We start from the raw sequence: 18,274 nt of genomic DNA, 5'->3' as shown, positions 1-18,274 counted from the left end.
GGTGGTGGCTTCTAGATCACGTGAGCCTGTAATTGTCCAAACCGGAAGGCCTCCTGGATAGAGCACAGCCAACCATCCTGGGCAAGCTGGAAGGTGGTTTCTGGGTTCCTGGGGGAAGAAGGTAAAAGGATAGTTAAACGCCAGCTCTGGGGAGGTGGGAGGGCGTTTGGAAGGCCTTGGAATCCCATTTAGATGAATACAATTTAATGCCATTCCTCATTCTTCCTAATATTTCTGCTGCTTGAAAGCTACACGTAGTGATGCCCACAGCACTGCGACCTGATCAGCTCTGCAGAAAGCACCCATACTGTGTTCATGAACACCCGAGCGTGAGGAGGTACATTTACTTAGAACTGAGAGATGAAGTATTGTGGTTACTCTCTGCCCCTTGGAAGCATCTCGTGTTTTCTTTCTTCCCCTTATTTGGTCAAGTCTCGAATTGTGGGTTTTGTTCTGTTTTGTTTTAATGTTTATTTTTGAGGCAGAGCAGGGGAGGAGCAGAGAAAGGGGTTGGGGGGACAGAGGATCCAAAGCAGGCTCTGCACTGACAGCAGAGGGCCTGACGCGGGGCTCGGACTCAGGAACCATGAGATCTTGACCTGAGCTGAGGTCAGACGCAACCAACTGAGCCACCGGGTGCCCCTCGAATTGTGTTTTAATCCCCAGCCTGAGGACTAGGACGCCTCCTCGTGGGCATTTTTCTTTATTGTTTATTAGTTTGGATTTAACTCCAGAGGCAGAACCAGTGGGAAAAGGCACATCGAGAGATTTATCACAAGGAATTGGCTTCTGAGCCTGTGGGGCACGGCCGGGCAAATCCAAAGTCCATGGGGCAGCCCGTCAGGACCGAGCCCGGGCACAGGTGAAACCTTGATTCACAGGTGGAATTTCTCCCTTGGGGGAACTTCAGGCCCTGCCCTTAGGACCCAACTGATTGAGTCAGGAAATCCCGGTTCTCTGCACACCCAGGTCTTCCGCGATTATTTACTTCGATTATTTACTTAAGGTCCAGTGACCGGTGGCTACTTGCGTCTGCCGGATAGCCTCACGGTAATACTTAGATTCGTATTTGATAGAATAACAGGAGTCAGAGTCAGGTTGACAGGCCACAAAGCCACCGCCCGTCGTCCACTCTCCAATCTCCAAATATCCATAACCAAGTCCTATTTCCACCTCGTGTGGTATAACTCCCGTGGCCGAAACCACCCCGTCCGGATGTCAGTGACTGGCTTCTGGAATTGATTCTGGAGGGAAAGGAAGCCTTCCTTCAACCAGGCTTGGCAGTCTTCCTAGAATTCGATGCCCAACCTTAAAGCAGCCAAATTTGGTTTAGTGTCCTCGTTTACTGACACCGGTTTAAAGCAACAGCAGACAAAGGCATTTATCACTCCGGTCACAGGGCAGGTGGAGGTAGGACCCCTTTCAGAGGCACACCGCCTATATAGAAGGTCGCCGGCGTGGCGCTGGGGCCGTTCGTGGCCCGGCGTGGACCGGGAAGAATCACACCCCAAAGGACCTTTCCCGAGGAGCCCCGTCAAGCAGGTCAGGCGACATTAATTCTCCGTTTCTAGAAAGCCAGTCTTGGGCCTTCTGCTGGCCTATAATGTGAAATGTCTCTGGATCACAAGTGTTCCAGGAACTGCATTGCGCTCTCCATCTCAAAATAAATAAACATGAAGAAGAAAATCTGAGGGGCGCCTGGGTGGCTCCGTCGGTTAAGCACCCAGCTTTGGCTCAGGCCATGATCTCGTGGTTTGTGAGTTTGAGCCCCGCGCTGGGCTCCACGCTGATAGTACAGAGCCTGCTTGGGATTCTCTCTCTATCCCTGTCTCTCTGCCCCTCCCCCTGCTCGCTCGCTCGCTCTGTCGGCCCTCGCAGTGGCCCACGCAGAGGCAGAGTGCAGTAGCCGAGAGCACAGGTGGAGCTGGACGGCTTTGGATTCTGGCCTTTCCACTGACCAGTTGTGCCCAGCGTCCCCATCTGTAAGATGGGGCTAATAATGCCGCGGCGCTGCCTCCCGGGTTATTGCTCACACCAAGCCAGGCCCCGCAGTTAAACAGGCACAGAGCTCCTCACCTCAGAAGAGGTGGGGGGCACAGGGAAGGGAGGGAGGGCCTCAGAGCGTGCAAGGCGTCGTGGCCAGGAGGGACCGGAAGGGGAGGGTTTGCAGCGGGCGCTGCCAGCCCCCCGGGGACGAGGACGGGCACCACTGAGCCGGTCTGAGGTTCAGCGACCTGACCCAGGTCTAAGTCGCATTCAGGGACAGGCCACATCTGTGCCACGGTCACAACACAGACCATTTCCAGCACCCCCAAGACTTCGTCCAGCCCCTTCCCAATCTCCACCCCACCCCTTGGGCTCAGGCAACCTAGTGGTTTTTTCTTTTCATTCTAATTAGCTGTCAACATCTACAAAGGAGATTTTTTAAAGCATTTTTTTAAAGTTTATGTATTTATTTTGAGAGAGAGAGTGAGCGTGAGCACGAGAGAGGGAGCGACGGGGGCGGGGGGCGGTGAGAGGGAGGGGGAGAGTCAAAGAGAGAGGAGGAGGGAGACAGAATCCCAAGCAGGCGCAGCAAAGAGCAGGAGGCAGGGCTTGATCCCACGACCTGAGCAGAAACCAAGAGTCAGACGCTTAACCGGCTGAGCCACCCAGGCGCCCCCGAAAAGGAGATTTGTTGTAAAAAATCCATTTTCTGGTTCTAACGGGTTGAGAGGTCGGCCACCCCGGCCCGTGTGCAGGCAGCGGCTGGCCGATCACTTCTGCTTCCCCGACTTACACACCTGCTCAGCTCCCCTCGGCTTTCAAACGTGCAACCCTGCTCCACGGGCCCTTCTGCAGGCTGATACCTTCCCGGTTTCTTCCTTTTCTGTGAAAACCCTCGATCCCCAAGGGCTCTGGGAGTTCAGGGCCTCCCGGGCTTTTCCGCACTGACACAGACCTTGAACGCCCCAGCTCGTCCAGACCCAGAAATGGGGTGACCCTGCACCACCCTCTTCCGATTCCACCCGTCGGCTCTAACGGCAGGCCAGCCTGGCCAGCGGCCTCCCCCTTCCTCCTGCCCGTCCTGCTGCCAAGTTGGAGGACTGCTGTCCACTGGGACCAGGGATGACAGCAGATTCATCTGCATATGTGACCTAAGATGGTAATTAAACCCAGGCGCCCCAGGGGTGGGAAGTAAGCACATTAATTCAGGAGCAATTAAAAGCCTCCAATATCACTGTCACGCGGCCGCCACTTCTGAGACTAACTGATGACACTCGCCTTTTTGAGGGGGGGCACGTTCCCCAGACTCTGAGTCCTCTCCGGGACCCCCGATGATATCCTGGAAGAGTTAGTGTGCAAGAACCGTGCCCTCGTCTTTGTTGTTGTTGTTGTTGTGACAAAATATACGTAACAGAATTTCCCATTTTAACCCTTTTCACGTGTACAATTTAGCAACGTTAAGTATAGCCAGCTCACTTGTAACCATCACCATTATCTGTTTCCAGAACTTTTTCAGTGTCCCAAACAGAAACTCTACCCTCATGAGGCAACGACTCTGCCTTTCCCCCATTTATTATACTTTCTCTCTCTCTGGATTTTCCTGTTTTAGGTATTTCACGTAAGGGGACTCTTACAAGTTTTAGCTTTTTTGGCCCGGCTTACTGCACTTAGCGTAACGTTTTCAAGGTTTATACACACCAACACTTTATTCTTTTTTTTTATGGGTGAATGCTATCCCATTTTATGGGGACTCCTGGATGGCTCGGTAGGAAAGACGTGCGCCTCTTGATCTCAGGGTCGTGAGTTCGAGCCCGATGTTGGGTGTAGAGATTAAATAAATAAATTGGGGTGCCTGACTGGCTCAGTCAGTTAAGCATCCAGCTCTTTGTTTCGGCTCAGGTCACGATGTCACAGCTGCATGAGTTCGAGCCCCACATCGGGCTCTGCGCTGACAGTGTGGAGCCTGCTTGGGGTTCTCCCTCTCCCTCTCTCTCTGCCCCTCCCCTACTTGGGCTGTCTCTGCCTCTCTCAAAATACATAAATAAACTTAAAAAAAACAATAAATAAATACTTTAAAATGTAAACAGATGGCATATTAAGAAATATTCCTTGGAGCATCTGGGTGGCTCAGTCGGTTGAGCGTCCGACTTCGGCTCAGGTCATGATCTCGTGGTCTGTGGGTTTGATCCCCGCGTCGGGCTCTGTGCAGACAGCTCGGAGCCTGGAGCTGCTTCGGATTCTGTGTCTCCCTCTCTCTCTCTGCCCCTCCCCTGCTTGTGCTCTGTCTCCCTCTCTCAAAAATAAATAAACATTAAAACAGAAAGGAAACCACCGCCAAATCCAAGGTTATGAAGATGTGTCCCTATGCTTCCTCCTAAGAGTATTATAGTTTTCACTCTTCATAGGTAGGTCTCTGATCCATTTTCAATACATGCTGTAAAGTAAGGGCCCAACTTCATTCTTTTGCACATGGATATCCAGTTTTCCCAGCACCGTGTGCTGAAAAGACTGTCTTTTCCCCACTGAGTAGTCTTGGCTCCCTTATCAAAAGCCACATTACTGGGATGCCTGGGTGGCTCAGTCAGTTAAGCAGTTAAGCTCTTGGTTTCGGTTCAGGTCACGATCTCACGGTTCGTGGGTTTGAGTCCCACGGTGGGCTCTGTGCCGACAGCTTGGAGCTTCCTTGGGATTCTCTGTCTCCTTGCCTCTCTGTTCCTCCCCTGCTCTCTCTCTCAAAAATAAATAAAATAAATGTTTATTTATTTTTGAGAGAGAGAGTGTGTGAGTGGGGGAGGTGCAGAGAGAGAGGGAGACACAGAATCTGAAGCAGGCTCCAAACTGTCAGCACAGAGCCCGATGCAGGACTTGAATCCATGAACCGTGGGATCATGACCTGAGCCGAAGTCAGATGCTTAACCAACTGAGCCACCCAGGAGCCCCAAGGAGACTTTTTTTTTTTTTTTAATAGCAGAGATTTAAAAAAAAGAAAGAAAAAAGTGGTTGGAGGTTAATAGCATGATCTCAGAAACAATCAACTGAACGAGAAGGGAAAACCTAGAGAGTGAGGTCAGCCAGGCCTTCAGACATTTTCAAAAGGTGGGATCAGGAGGAAGCCATGGCCTTGGACTTGCGAGACCCCAAGTTAGCTCATGGATCCCGCAGTCCAGGGGGCTGGGTGGCGAGAAACGCAGGCCTGAGGTTGTTGGGACCCTCAGGGAAGGGGCGATGACCCTGGGGAAGCCTGTGTCTCCCCAGACCAAGGGACTCTGCTTAGCAAAAACAAGGGAGAGGCCAGGGGAGGGACCACAGGCCCTTCTGGAACCCACTTGCCCTTTCCTGCCTGCCTGCAACAAGAGGCATTGTCGGGCCCTCCCATCAAAGGGGGTGAGCCCAGTGCTAGGGAGTAAAAAGGGGTCACCCGCTGGCTACCTCCTCTGGAGTATGTCTTCGGTGTCTTTCGGCTTTTTATTGTTGTTGTTATTATTATGATTCTTGACGTAAAATTCACATAACACAAAATTCACCATGTTAACCAGTTTAAAATGCACAATTCCGGGGGCGCCTGGCTGGCTCAGTCAGTAGAGCGTGCGAGTCTTGATCTCAGGGTCACGAGTTCAAGCCCCACGTTGGGCATGGAGCCTACTCAAAAAAAATAAAATAAAATAACATTAAAAAAAAAAAGTACAATTCCAGTTAGATGCATTCACAAAGTCTTGCAACCCTCACCACTCTCTCATTCCAGGGCACTTGCATCATCCAGGAAGGAAAACTTGTACCTATAGCAGCCTGTCCCCAGCGAACAGCCCCCGGCTCCCGGGAAGCCCTCTCCCACCTTCTGTCTCTAGCGCTGGACGCTTCACATAAGTGGAATCGTGAAGCGTATGTGTCTGCCTTCTTTCACTCTGCATGTTTTTTCAAGGTTCATCCCCATCATGGTATACATCATGCTTCCCTTCTTTTTATAACGTTCCCTTGTATGGAAAGGCCACCGCCACCTACACCATAGGTATAAACCTTTGAGTTTACACCTATGTTTCTTTCTAACAGTTTAGTAGTTTTGTTTCCTGTAGTTAGGTCTTTGATCCATCTGAGGTAAGGTATTCCACGGGGATATTGTGTCCATCCATCAGCGGGTGGCTATTTGGGTTTCTACCTTTTGGCTATTATGAATAATTCTGCTGCGTACATTCATGTGTAAGTTTTTGTACCGACGTAGGTTTTCGGTTTTCTTGGGGAGATTCCCAGTAGTGGGATTGCTGGGTCATGTGGTGACTCTATGTTTAACTTGTTGAGGAAATGCCGAAGTATTTGCCACAGTGGCTGTACTATTTTATATTCCCGCCAACACTGGGAATGTTAAACAGTAAGAACTTTATACATCATCACCAATATGTATTATTCTCTGGATTTTTTTTAATGTTTATTTATTTAGAGAGAGAGAGTGAGCAAGCAGGGAGGTGGAGAGAGAGACAGACAGAGAGAGAGAGAATCCCAAGCAGGCTCCGCACTGTAAACGCAGAGCCCAATGAGGGCTCTCACAAGGCTCCCACGAACCATGAGATCATGACCTGAGCCGAAACCAAGAGTCGGGAGCTTCACCGACCGAGCCACCCAGGCGCCCCTGGGGTGTATTTTTATTATTGCGTACTAGTGGGTGTGAAGTAATATCTTATTGTGGTTTTGATTTGCATTTTCCTAATGACTAATGATGCTGAACATCTTTTCATGTGCTTATTAGCAATCTGTATGTCTTCTTGGAGAAATGTCCATTCCGGTCCTTTGTCCGTTTTTTAATTGGTTTGTCTTTTTGTTGTTGAGTTGTAACAATTCTTTACCTATTTTGGATACCATCGGATATATGATTTGCAAGGACTTTGGTGCCATATTTAAGAAACCCTAGTCTAATCCAAAGACTTGAAGATGTACACCTGGGTTTGTTTCTGAGTGTCAGAACTCTGGTTCTTGGATGTAGGTCTTTGGTCCACTTGACCTCACTTTGTTCATGTAAGCTGTTGCATGTGGATGTCCAGTTGTCCCTGCACCATTGGTTGAGAAGATGCCGTTTTCATCTGAGAATGTGCTCAGACATCATGGCCACCCCCACACCCTGCCTCACCCTGGGCTCTGCTTCTTGCTATCATTAAGAAAAGAGCCCTTAGAGGGGCACCTGGGTGGCTCAGTCGGTGAGGCATCTGACTTCGGCTCAGGTCATGATCGTGCAGTCCATGAGTTCCAGCCCTGCATCGGGCTCTGTGCTGATGGCTCAGAGTCTGGAGTCTGCTTTGGATTTTGTGTCTCCCTCTCCCTCTGCCCCTCCCCTGCTCACGCTCTGTCTCTTTCTCTCTCTCTCAAAAATAAACATGAAAGAAAGAAAGAAAGAAAGAAAGAAAGAAAGAAAGAAAGAAAGAAAGAAAAGGGCCCTTAGGGTGCAGTCAGAGGGGAAAATGCTGCCTTAGCTGAGCTTAAGCCTGGCCAGGATTGGGAAAGTCAGCATGAAACCTTCAACCTGCTGGCCCATGTAAGACCAGGACTCCTGTCTCCACATTGTAATGCCTGTGGCCACGGGGCAAGAAAGGACCCCAAGTCCTCCCCCCAGTTTCTGCTGGTGCAGCTTCAACAGCCCCTAGCATGAGAGCAAGGTGCCCTCCACTCACCATCCTAGGGTGAAGTCATAGCCAGGGCAGGGGGCAGGGGGCTGGGGGACACACAGTCCAAGGAGGAGCTTCATTCCCATTAGTCCTGGCCCTGCTCTGGGCTCTCATCCTGGTACTCCTGAATTGAGCAGTAAACAAGATTGTGTCTGAGGGGTCCGGGCTCACCTTGTGCATAGGATGGGGGGTTGGAGGGTTGGGGTGGGCTAGGGGCATCCCTGGGCCACCAGGGGGCGCTGTGGGAACCGCCCCGGGCCCCTGGCCCTCCCAGCCTTGCCCTGCCGGCTGGCTGTGCCAGGCTGGCTGGCCTTCCAGCCCTGGCTGGCTGGCACAGGTTTGCCCATACCTGGCGGTTCTTGGGGACTCAGGGCCAGGGCGAAGCCAGCTCAGAGCTCCGGGCAAGAGCTCAGAGAGACGGATGGAGCTGTCATTGGATAAAGGAAAATTCCTGGAAAACAAGTCCTTGTTAACACCTACTCTCTCCCTTGTCACCGCAGAGGCTGTGGCAACGCACATAGTAACTGTCCCCTATCGCGGCGGCTGCAGCGCCTTGGGACATGGTCAACGTGAGCTCTTCTCTGGCTTGCTGTGGTCTCTGAACCTTTCAGGAAGCACCTCTTTCCCTCAAATGTCTTGCCTGTTGAGGACTTTTGTTCAAAGTAGAAGGGAACAAAAAGGAAACAGAGGCAGAGAGACAGAACGACGTGCCTCCCCCCACCTGCTGTGCTGTCCCTAAAGCCGAACGCTGCGGTCCTAAGCAGTGGGTCTCCCCTGGCCTGCCCCAGCTTCACGGGGACACCAAGCAGTGTGGCAGCAACCGAGCGGGGCCTCCCTCCAGCACAGCTGTGTTCGGCCAGAGAAACAAGCCAAGGGTGGCATCTCCTGGGAGCAGCCTGGTGAGCACCCTGGAGGTGAGCCGGGCCCAGGAGGCCACGTCCTGTGCACCAGGCATGTGCAGCCATGTGCACCCACTTTGAAGGAAGCCAGCAGGTTCGAGGAGGACCCCGGGGGTCAGACCAGACCGCAGCTTGGGTTGAGGATTTCTCGCAGGGGCTACACCACACACAGCCCTGCTCAGAGGGGGTCTGGGGCTTGCAGTCCTGCTCTCGCCTTCTCTGTTCTTATCTGGTTCCACTCCGGGACGATCAGCAGCTCCACGGAGGGCGGGGCCCCTGGATGCCCAGTCTGGGGAAGGGAGGCCTGAGGTGGGGGGAGGGGGGGAAGTGACCAGACCCTGGGGTCTCTCCTCTGGGGCATCACGCTCATGCCTTTCCCCTGCTTTTATGGAATGTTGGGCCTCATCTTATCCACGACATCAAATGTAGGCAGCCTCCAGAGAAAAGGGGCTGAAATATTAGGCAGAGAGCCTCTGGTGTTAAAAGATGCTTGCATAAACCCTAGAAACATCAGCGTTGGTGAAATCTAAATCTCGGAGTAGAAACAGAGATTTCTACTGGGGGGCACCTGAGGGGCTCAGTCGGCTGAACGTCGACTCGTGGTTTCAGCTCAGGTCATGATCTCGGGGTTCATGAGTTCAAGCCCTGCATCGGGCTCTGTGCTGACAGTTCAGAGCCTGGAGCCTGCTTCGGATTCTGGGTCTCCCTCTCTCTCTGCCCCTTCCCTGCTCACGTTCCTTCTCTCTCTCTCTCTCAAAAATAGACAAATATTAAAAAAATTTTTTTAATGAATAAATAAATAAATGAACATTCAAAAAAAGAAATTGAGACACTGGCTAAAATAACTAAGGCTTGAGCGATTTGGGGGGGACCTCTCAGTATGGGTTGCGGCCCCTCCTCTTGAAAGAAGAGGGCTTGCTCAGATGAATCCACCGACAAACCCAGAACCAACATGTCCATACTCAGGTTACCCCAATTCAAGGGAAGTACAGAGACCAGAATAGAAGGTGACCACTGACCTCAAATGGTTGAGTCCCAAGGAAGCACGCCCTTGCCTGCGCAGGTGTCCTTCTATCCGATACCTGCAGAATCACAACGACAGCCTCTGTCTTGCCATCTTGCCGTGTTCTAATTCCCAGTCACGTGCCGGGTGGGGACGAGAGCCCCCAGGGTTTTGGCACATGAGATTTGGAGAGCAAAATCCCTCAGGAACGGCACATGGCCGAGGGGCGGCACGTCACCGGACAGGACTTGGGATCTCAGGATGCGGCTCTTGCCAAAGCAAGTGTCCGTCACGCATGAACCTCTGGCAGACCAGCCGCGTGTGACAGACCGCGGGTGATGCTGGGACTTCATGCGGGTGCCAGCGCACACTAGCTCCCTACCTTGGTTCCCTTTTGTCCTCAAGGGATTTCTCCCTCGCCTCCTCCCCCCTCCTCCCCTTCCTCCTCCCCTGTCAGACCCTGTGAGGAAACATCAGTGGGACAAAACCAACAAAAGTTTACAAGATACAAAGCTTATAAAGTTTGACACGTGGGTCCCTATCCATGGTTCCTGCCTGCCTTGAGATGGTAGACGGAAGCTTCCATTGCACTTGTCTCTAATTGTCTCCTTCCAGGAAGGATGAAGAGCCCACAGGGTACCTGGAGAGAAGGCAGAAGGCAATGCCTGGAGTGTCCTGGGACCCACTCTGGTTCCCACACTCCCTAGAGCTAATCTGATCCAAAGGCGAAAACAACAGCAGAGCGATTCCTGTTTGTCCACCTGCTCGCCCTCCTTGCTTGGTTATTGAGCACCGATCCTGAGCCAGGACCTTGTGAGGGGCCAGATGGAAAGGCGAACACAGCTTTGTGGACCAGAGGCAAGCCGAGGCTCAGAGCTGCTGGAGGGTTAGGATGGCCTCTGATGGCATGATGGACCCGGCGGGTGGTGGCCTGATGTCGGCAGAGAACATGGACTTAGGGTCTGCTCGATTCAATCTTTTAGTTTCCTAGGGGCAGTGACCAGTTCAAAGGGGATTAAACCTAAAAGGACATGTATTGGCATGTGGCTTCAGGCATGCCTGGATCCAGAGGCTGAAAAATGTCACCAGGACTCAGTATCTCTCCATCTCTCCACCCTGTTGTCCTCTGCGCTGGTTTAACCCCCAAGCAGAGCCTCCAGGCCTGGTGGCCCCCAACACCCCTTTATGTTGAACTCAGCAGCCCTGGCTTCTTTCTCCCAACTGTTGCGGCCAAAATCTTGAGTCTGACTCTTATTGGCTCCAGTTGGGTCACATGCCCATTCTTGGACCAATTACTGTGGTCGAGGGGGATGAAATCACTGATTGGTTAGATCTGGGTCACATGCTCACCACCACCCCCCCCCCATTGTGGGGACAGGTTAGCCTGACTCAACAATGTGGGCTGAATTGGAAAAGGGGCATTTCTCAAAGGAAGAGTGAAATGTTGCAACTGGAAGAAGGGTGAATGAATGATAGGCAGTCCATTCTTGAGGCTATGACTCTTGCCATCTTCTGGCTGTGTGACTTTGGCCAGGTCAATTAGCTTCTCTGAGTCTCAGCTGGAAATAGAACTTGTTTCAGTGTTAATGGTCACTTTATAAAAACAGGAACATGGCAGAGGTGTCCTGGGGTTCCTACTGTATTTGGACCTTTCATTAGGATAGATTATGAGGTCATTAAGAAGTGGGCAGAAGACGTGAATAGACAGACACTTTTCCAAAGAAGACATACAGACAGATGGCCAACAGACACATGAAAAGATGCTTGACATCACTCATCATCAGGGAAATACAACTTAAAACTATGAGATATCACCTCACATCTGTCAGCATGGCTAAAAATAACACAGGAAACAACAGATATTGGTGAGGATGCAGACACTATTGGTGGAAATGCAAATTGGTGCAGCCACTCTGGAAAACAACATGGAGGTTCCTCAAAAAATTAAAAATAGAACTATCCTGGGGTGCTTGGGTGGCTCAGTTGATTGAGCCTCTGACTCTTGACTTCAGCTCAGATCATGATCCCAGGATCATTAGATTGAGCCCCAGGTTGGGCTCGGTGCTAAACATGGAACTTGCTTGAGATGCTCTCTCTGCCTCTCTCCCCCACTCTCTCTCTCTCTCACTAAAATAAATAAAATGAAAAAAAATTAAAAAACAAGAACTACCCTATGATTCAGCAATTGCACTGCTAGATATTTACCCAAAGTACGCAAAAATACTGATTCAAAGGGACACAGGCACCCCGATGTTTATAGCAGCATTATTAACAATAGCCAAATTACGGAAAGAGCCCAAATGTCCATTAAATGATGAATGGATAAAGAAATTGTGGGGGCTCCTGGGTGGCCCAGTTGGTTAAGAATCTGACTTCAGCTGAGGTCATGATCTTGTGGTTCATGAGTTCGGGCCCCGCATCTGGCTCTGTGCATACAGCTCAGAGCCTGGAGCCTGCTTCAGAGTCTGTGTCTCCCTCTCTCTCTGCTCCTCCCCTGCTCGTCCTCTTCCTCTCTCTCTCTCAAAAATAAATTTACTTTAAATAATTGTTTTTATTTTTTTTAATTAAAAAAAGAAAAAAATTGTGGTGTGTATTATACACAAGGGAATATTATTCAGCCATCAAAAAGAATTAAATCTTGCCATTTACAATGACATGGATGGAGCTAGAATATATTATGCTAAGCAGAATAAGTCAGAGAAAGACAAATACCATACGATTTCATTCATGTGTGGAAGTTAAGAAACAAAGCAGAGGAACATGGCGGGGGAAGAGAGAAAGGCAAACCATAAAACAGACATTTTTCTTTTTTAGTTCATTTACTTATTTATTTTGAGAGGGAGAGGGAGAGAGAGAGAATCCCAAGCTCAGTGCAGAGCTCGATGCAGGGCTTGAACTCATGAACTATGAGATCATGACCTGAGCTGAAGGCGGACACTTAGCTGACTAGGCCACCCAGGCGCCCCCATAAAACAGACTCTTAACTATAGAGAACAAACTGAGGGCTGCTGGAGGCGATGTGGGGAGGATGGGCTAAATGGGTGATGGGCATTAAGGAGGGCACTTGTTGGGATGAGCTCTGGGTGTTATATGTAAGTGATGAATCACTAAATTCTACTCCTGAAATAAATCTTACACTATATGCTAACTAACTAGAATTTAAATAAAACCCTGAAGCAAGCAAGCAAACAAAAAAGGAATTCCGTTCCTTTGGCCCTCGTAACCAAAGAATGAGGAAGAGGGAGGGAAAATGGCCCTCCAGTAAAGGTAAAACCCTTTCTTTAACAGCTTTCAGCAAAGAGAAGACAGAGGAGCCCCCAGGAGAAGGAGCAGTTCAAGGGCACAGGTGGGCTGAGCAGCCCTGTCCAGGTCCTGACCCCTATGTTCTCCCCCTGGAGCCTCGGAGCAGTCGGGGCTGGGCACAGACAGACATCTGGCACCTCTGTCTGGGCCTCTGTTCTTGCTGTGAAGTCCTGAGCAAAAGGGACTTTCCATGGTTTGGTTTTGTTTTGTTTTGTTTAATGTTTATTTTGAGAGCGAGAGAGCACGAGCAGGGGAGGGGCAGAAAGAGAATCCGAAGCAGGCCCCACGCTACCAGCGCAGAGCCCAACCGGGTCTCGAACCCAGGAACGATGTGATCATGACCTGAGCTGAAATCAAGAGTGGGAGGCTTAACTGACTGAGCCACCCAGGCGCCCCGTGGGTCCTTCCATGTTTTTGCAGGATGCGGGCAAAGCAGAGGGTTTACATCAGGAAGGACCCAGCCCTGAGCAAGGCTGGCCGTGGGGGCATCCACCGGCCCCGGGCGCCCGCGGGCACTGCTGGAGGCTCGCCCAGTTAGCTACGGATAAGTCCCCTGCACTGGAGCTCTGCCTCTGGCCAGATGGTTTTGTCTTTCTCCGGGGGGAGGCGGGAGATGACCCTTCCTTCTGTCCTCAGGGCCCCTAAACTGGTTTGCCTGGAGCGGTGAACAAAACCCCAGTCCTCCAACTACTCCTCCCAGCCTCTCTTACAGGAGGTTTCTTCCCTATTATGCCCACGACGGTTTCTTACAGAGCTTTACACGCCAAAAGTGTACTCAGTGATCTTTTCCGTCCGTCATGCGCAACCACGCTAGGATAGAAAATGGAACAGAAGATGCATGGGAATCTGAACCATTTTTCAATAAGGAAAAGAAAACAAACTGACCACGCTTCTGTCTCCAGGCACTGAAAGCATTCTCGCTGTCTCTCTCCTGGAATACGGCCCCAAGAGGACTCAGTCCTCTGTCCCTCCCACTGTTGGTCTTTGCAGCTTTCCATCTGGCGCCTCCCACAGACCCTCTGCCACCTGAGTCATCGGCCCACGGCCGGGGTGGGGTGCATGGCAGTGGCCCCACCTCTGAAACGCCAACGTGTAAGTATCAGAGCTGGGATCGTGATGTTCTGGGCCCGTTATAGCAGCAAAAGCCTCACTTCCATTTGCTCAGATCTTTGCAGGGCAGAAAGCCCGTTCAATATATTACCTGTTCCTACTCATCCCATTGACATCATGGGTTCCCACCGTTTTTCTTTCTTCTTTTTTTTTAATCTTTATTTTTTCAATTTTATTGAGATGTAATTGACATACCCAAGTCTTTTTTTTTTTTTTTTCTTTAAGTAAACTCTATGCCCATCATGGGACTCAAGCTCAGGACTCTGAGACCAAGAGTCCCACACTCCACCGACTGAGCCAGCCAGGCGCCTCCCATTTTTGCCTCGAAATCATGGAGGATTAGCTGTAGGAGTCAGATGTGGAAGAAAGGAATGGGGGAGGGAGGTATCTGGCTACGAACGGGTTAAGGTTTGTGTTCTCTCTAGCACTGCCCTCGGGTGAACCTCACTCTTCCGCTAGTTACTAAAGCAAGATAGTATCTTGAAGATCTTGAACTATTAATATTTGTGCTTTTCTTTTTCCCACTTCCTTTGCCCCTCCCTTAGGAAAAGGCGTCCACATTGTTTCAAGAATATGAGAGGTGCAGTAAGAATGTAAAGCCAAAGGAACAATCAATATCCCCTTTTGGGGACTCAGCCGGGAAAAGCTGGGAAGCAGCAGGGTTTATGTCACTCGGAGAGAATCGGAAAGAGGACAGAGCGATCTCTGTCTTGTCACCCCGTGGCCTTTTCCTCTCTGTGTCTTCTGCGTCTCTGAATTTCTCTCTCCTTCCAAGAACCCCAGTCATTGGATGTTTTTAGGGCCCACCCGAACCCAGTATAACCTCGTCTTAACTGGATTACATCTGCAAAGACTCGATTTCCAAATAGGGTCCCATTCACAAGGACAGGGGGGCTGGGATTGGGCCACACCTTTTTGGGGGAAACCGTTCAACCCACAACAGGGCCCTGCAGGCAAAAGATGACAAATGCCAATACCCTGGGGTGCCAAACCTATTATCTGTGTGAATAAGAGCCGGGAGGCCAGGGTGGCTGAAACAAAATGGCCCAGATGGAAAGAAGTGGAAAAGGAGGCCATAGAGAAAAGGCGGGGCCAGATCACGTGGGACTTTGTAGGCCCCTGGTAAATCCTCTGGTTTCTCTCTGAATGAGTTGGAAGCCAGTGGATTCATTTAAGGGGAGAAAGGCAAAACCTGACTCCAGCTTTAAAACAAACCCTCTGGTGTCTCTACTGGGCGTGGAGTGTCAGAGTTGGTGGTGAGGAAGCTACTTCCGTAATCCAGGGGAGACAAGATAGTGTCTGGACCAGGGCAGAAGCAGTCCGGGTGCTTAGAAGTGGGCAGAGCCTGAATCTACTTTTTTTTTTTTTTTTTAAGAGAGAGTGCATGCATGCATGCAGGGGAGGGGCAGAGAGGGAGGGAGAGAGGAAGAATCCTAAGCAGGTTCTGTGCTATCAGCCCAGAGCCCGACGCAGGGCTCAATCTCACAAACCGTGAGATCATGACCTGAGTTGAAATCAAGAATCAGACACTTAACCGACTGAGCCACCCAGGCACCCCAAGCCTGAATCAATTTTGAAGGCAGGATTTGCCAGTAGGTTGGATGTGGGGTGTATAAAAGAGGCAGATCAAGGATGGTTCTGAGGTTTTTGGCTCCAACAACTGGACCGATGGAGTTGCCATGGGCCCAGATAAGGAAACCCCGGGAAGGAGCAGGTTTAAGGGAAGAAAAGCAGGAGTGAGGTTTGGGCCCCGATTGGTTTAAGATGTCGCGTCGACTATGCCACGAAGGCCTGTGGATCTATGAGTCCAGAGCTCCGGGAAGAGGTCTGGGCTGGAGCACACATCTGGGAGCTGTCAGCATGAACTCAAATACACGTAAGGCACCCAGCTTGTGAGTGCAGAGAGAAAAAAGAAAGACCTGAGGTCTGGGCCCCAAAGCCATCCAATGTTTGGAGGTTGGAAGACTCAAAGGGGCAGAGGTCACCTAAATATCCCCCAGGTTTAAATATTTTTATTTGTTATATTTAACTCTTTACTTATTTAAGTAAACGCTACACCCGACGTGGGGCTCGAACTCACGAACCTGAGATCAAGAGTCGCAAGCTCTACCAACTGAGCCAACCAGACACCCCATATTCAATTTAACTCTTTAAGTAACTAAGGTTTTATTTTGTGTACGTTAAGTATGATTCCACATTGACTTTCCCCCTCCCCCCAGATGGTCACACTAGATAACTACTTTATCGGGAAGGACCCTTCCTGGTCTAACCTCTGGCTTAATAATTATTGATTAACCATTCTGCCATGCGTCCGTGTCTTCACTGGCAGAATTGTGGTCGTGGACCAAAGTAATTCAAGATGACCCGTTCAGATCTGTTCTCAGAAGTGTACCAACCTCAAAGGAATGGCTCGTAGTTAGGAAGTGCAAAGCATCATGGGGGCTTCTAAGATACCTACTTACTTGCTGGACCCAAAGGGAGGCTCTGCTCCCAGGAAAGTCTTGCACAATCAGGGAACAAATATTTGTATGACGGACCAGTTATTACAGATAGCTCTGACGTTCTTATCCTTTGTGAATAAATAAAAAGGTTGAGATTTTGAGTTAAGATGTGAATGAAAGAATCACTTTGCTCCTTTTAATGAGCATCAAACATCGATTTGTGAAGAAAAAAGAAATCGATTTGTGTTCCTCCATAAGGGACAGGTTGACAAAGAGGCTATTGGCCAGAATCGCAGCGATGTGGCTAATGTATCCCTGATGCATTTCCTAGTGCAGGGAACAGTCATATAGACATTAAATGCATTTTATTCTTTGGGATGATTTATTGCATTTATCTGATCCCTTTCGAATTTTTGTGCTTTTTATTGGTTTCATTAGAAATAGAAAATATTTTGTTAGGAAAAATACCTTGTGAGATTTTTTCCACTTCTTCAGCTTTCCTCTTTTTTATATGAAACCACATATTAGTGCACATTAATGGCCAGGAGATACAACTTAGATTACCGATTTCTGAGACTTATAATGAAAGGAAGATGGTTTTTTAAAAAAGCAGATTGCCGTATTATGAGTGCGTATCATATCTATTTAACAAAGTGGTATTATTTGGAATAAGGAAATGCTGAAGGGCATCTGGTTCAGGCAGTGTGGCATTTATAATCTGAAGATTCCATCTCCTGAATCAGATCTTTGTCAACAAGCATCGCTGACAGGAAAATATTTGTGGAATTATTTGTAAATTAGCCAAGTCGCCAAGGAGCCAAATGATCCTGTAAAGACTTTGACCTTTTAGACAAGCACTATTAAATAATGAACTGTAAAGTAGAGATGACCATAATACATGGATCCATAATGATCATAATGTACGTACAGTCTTAATAGCCTTGGCAACCATCGGAAAACCTATAACTTCTAGGACATCGTGAAGAGGGTGTTTTGGACTCGGACCAAAATAATTTAATTAAACTGTGATATTTTACCAGATAAAAAGCAAGAGTGAACTACTTTCTGTTGCTGCAAGGTATAATCAGAATACATAAGTAGGGAACCTGGGGTAGATGCAGTTAAATCCCCACTCGAGGGGAAAGACCTTCTTCAGCCATAAGCAACTGCAGCATTTGTGAATTTGGAGGTGAACCAATATGCTTCTTGGAAGATAAATTTCCTTTTCCAGAAGTGGCCATGACACCTTACTGTTGTGCCACAGAATATGCAAAAATAAACGATGAGTTATTTCGAACAGTTCAACTAAAGGTTTTTTTTTTAATTGTTTTTATGCTGCATATTTTGGTGTTCAGATGAGAAATCAATCTGCTAATTTTCTTCGCTCAGAATCCTCCAAAAATAATGATTCAGGAAAGTGCAGCTGATTAATGAACATGATTGTGCAAAGACAAATGACTAAAGTATTTGGTTATCATGAAATTGAACTTTAGATAGTTGGGGGAACAAAGACAAGATTTTATCTCAAATATTTATATACATATATTTACATATACATATATGTGTGTATATATACATATATGTGTGTATATATGTATATATATATATATGTATATATATGCTTTTATTTTGCTCTTTATTTCCAATTAGAAAAATCTTAGTTACCTACAGCTGAATTTAGTCCATCAAGATCCATCCAATGTATGTACACGTATTAAATAAAATGTTTAGAATTTTAAACATCACTGTTCCAAGGTTTGTATTTATATCAACATTTGGTTGTTCTGGGCCAAACAGAGAGTGAAAGCATGGAATCTCTCTCTGCTTCATGAAGACTTCATGAAGTCTCTGCTCTTGGTGCCCCCTCTCTGTCCCTACAGCCCT

The sequence above is a fragment of the Prionailurus bengalensis genome, chromosome C1, assembly GCF_016509475.1.
Source record: "Prionailurus bengalensis isolate Pbe53 chromosome C1, Fcat_Pben_1.1_paternal_pri, whole genome shotgun sequence".
In the NCBI taxonomy this organism is placed as follows: Eukaryota; Metazoa; Chordata; class Mammalia; order Carnivora; family Felidae; genus Prionailurus; species Prionailurus bengalensis.
Note: the sequence above shows the minus strand (reverse complement) of the source record.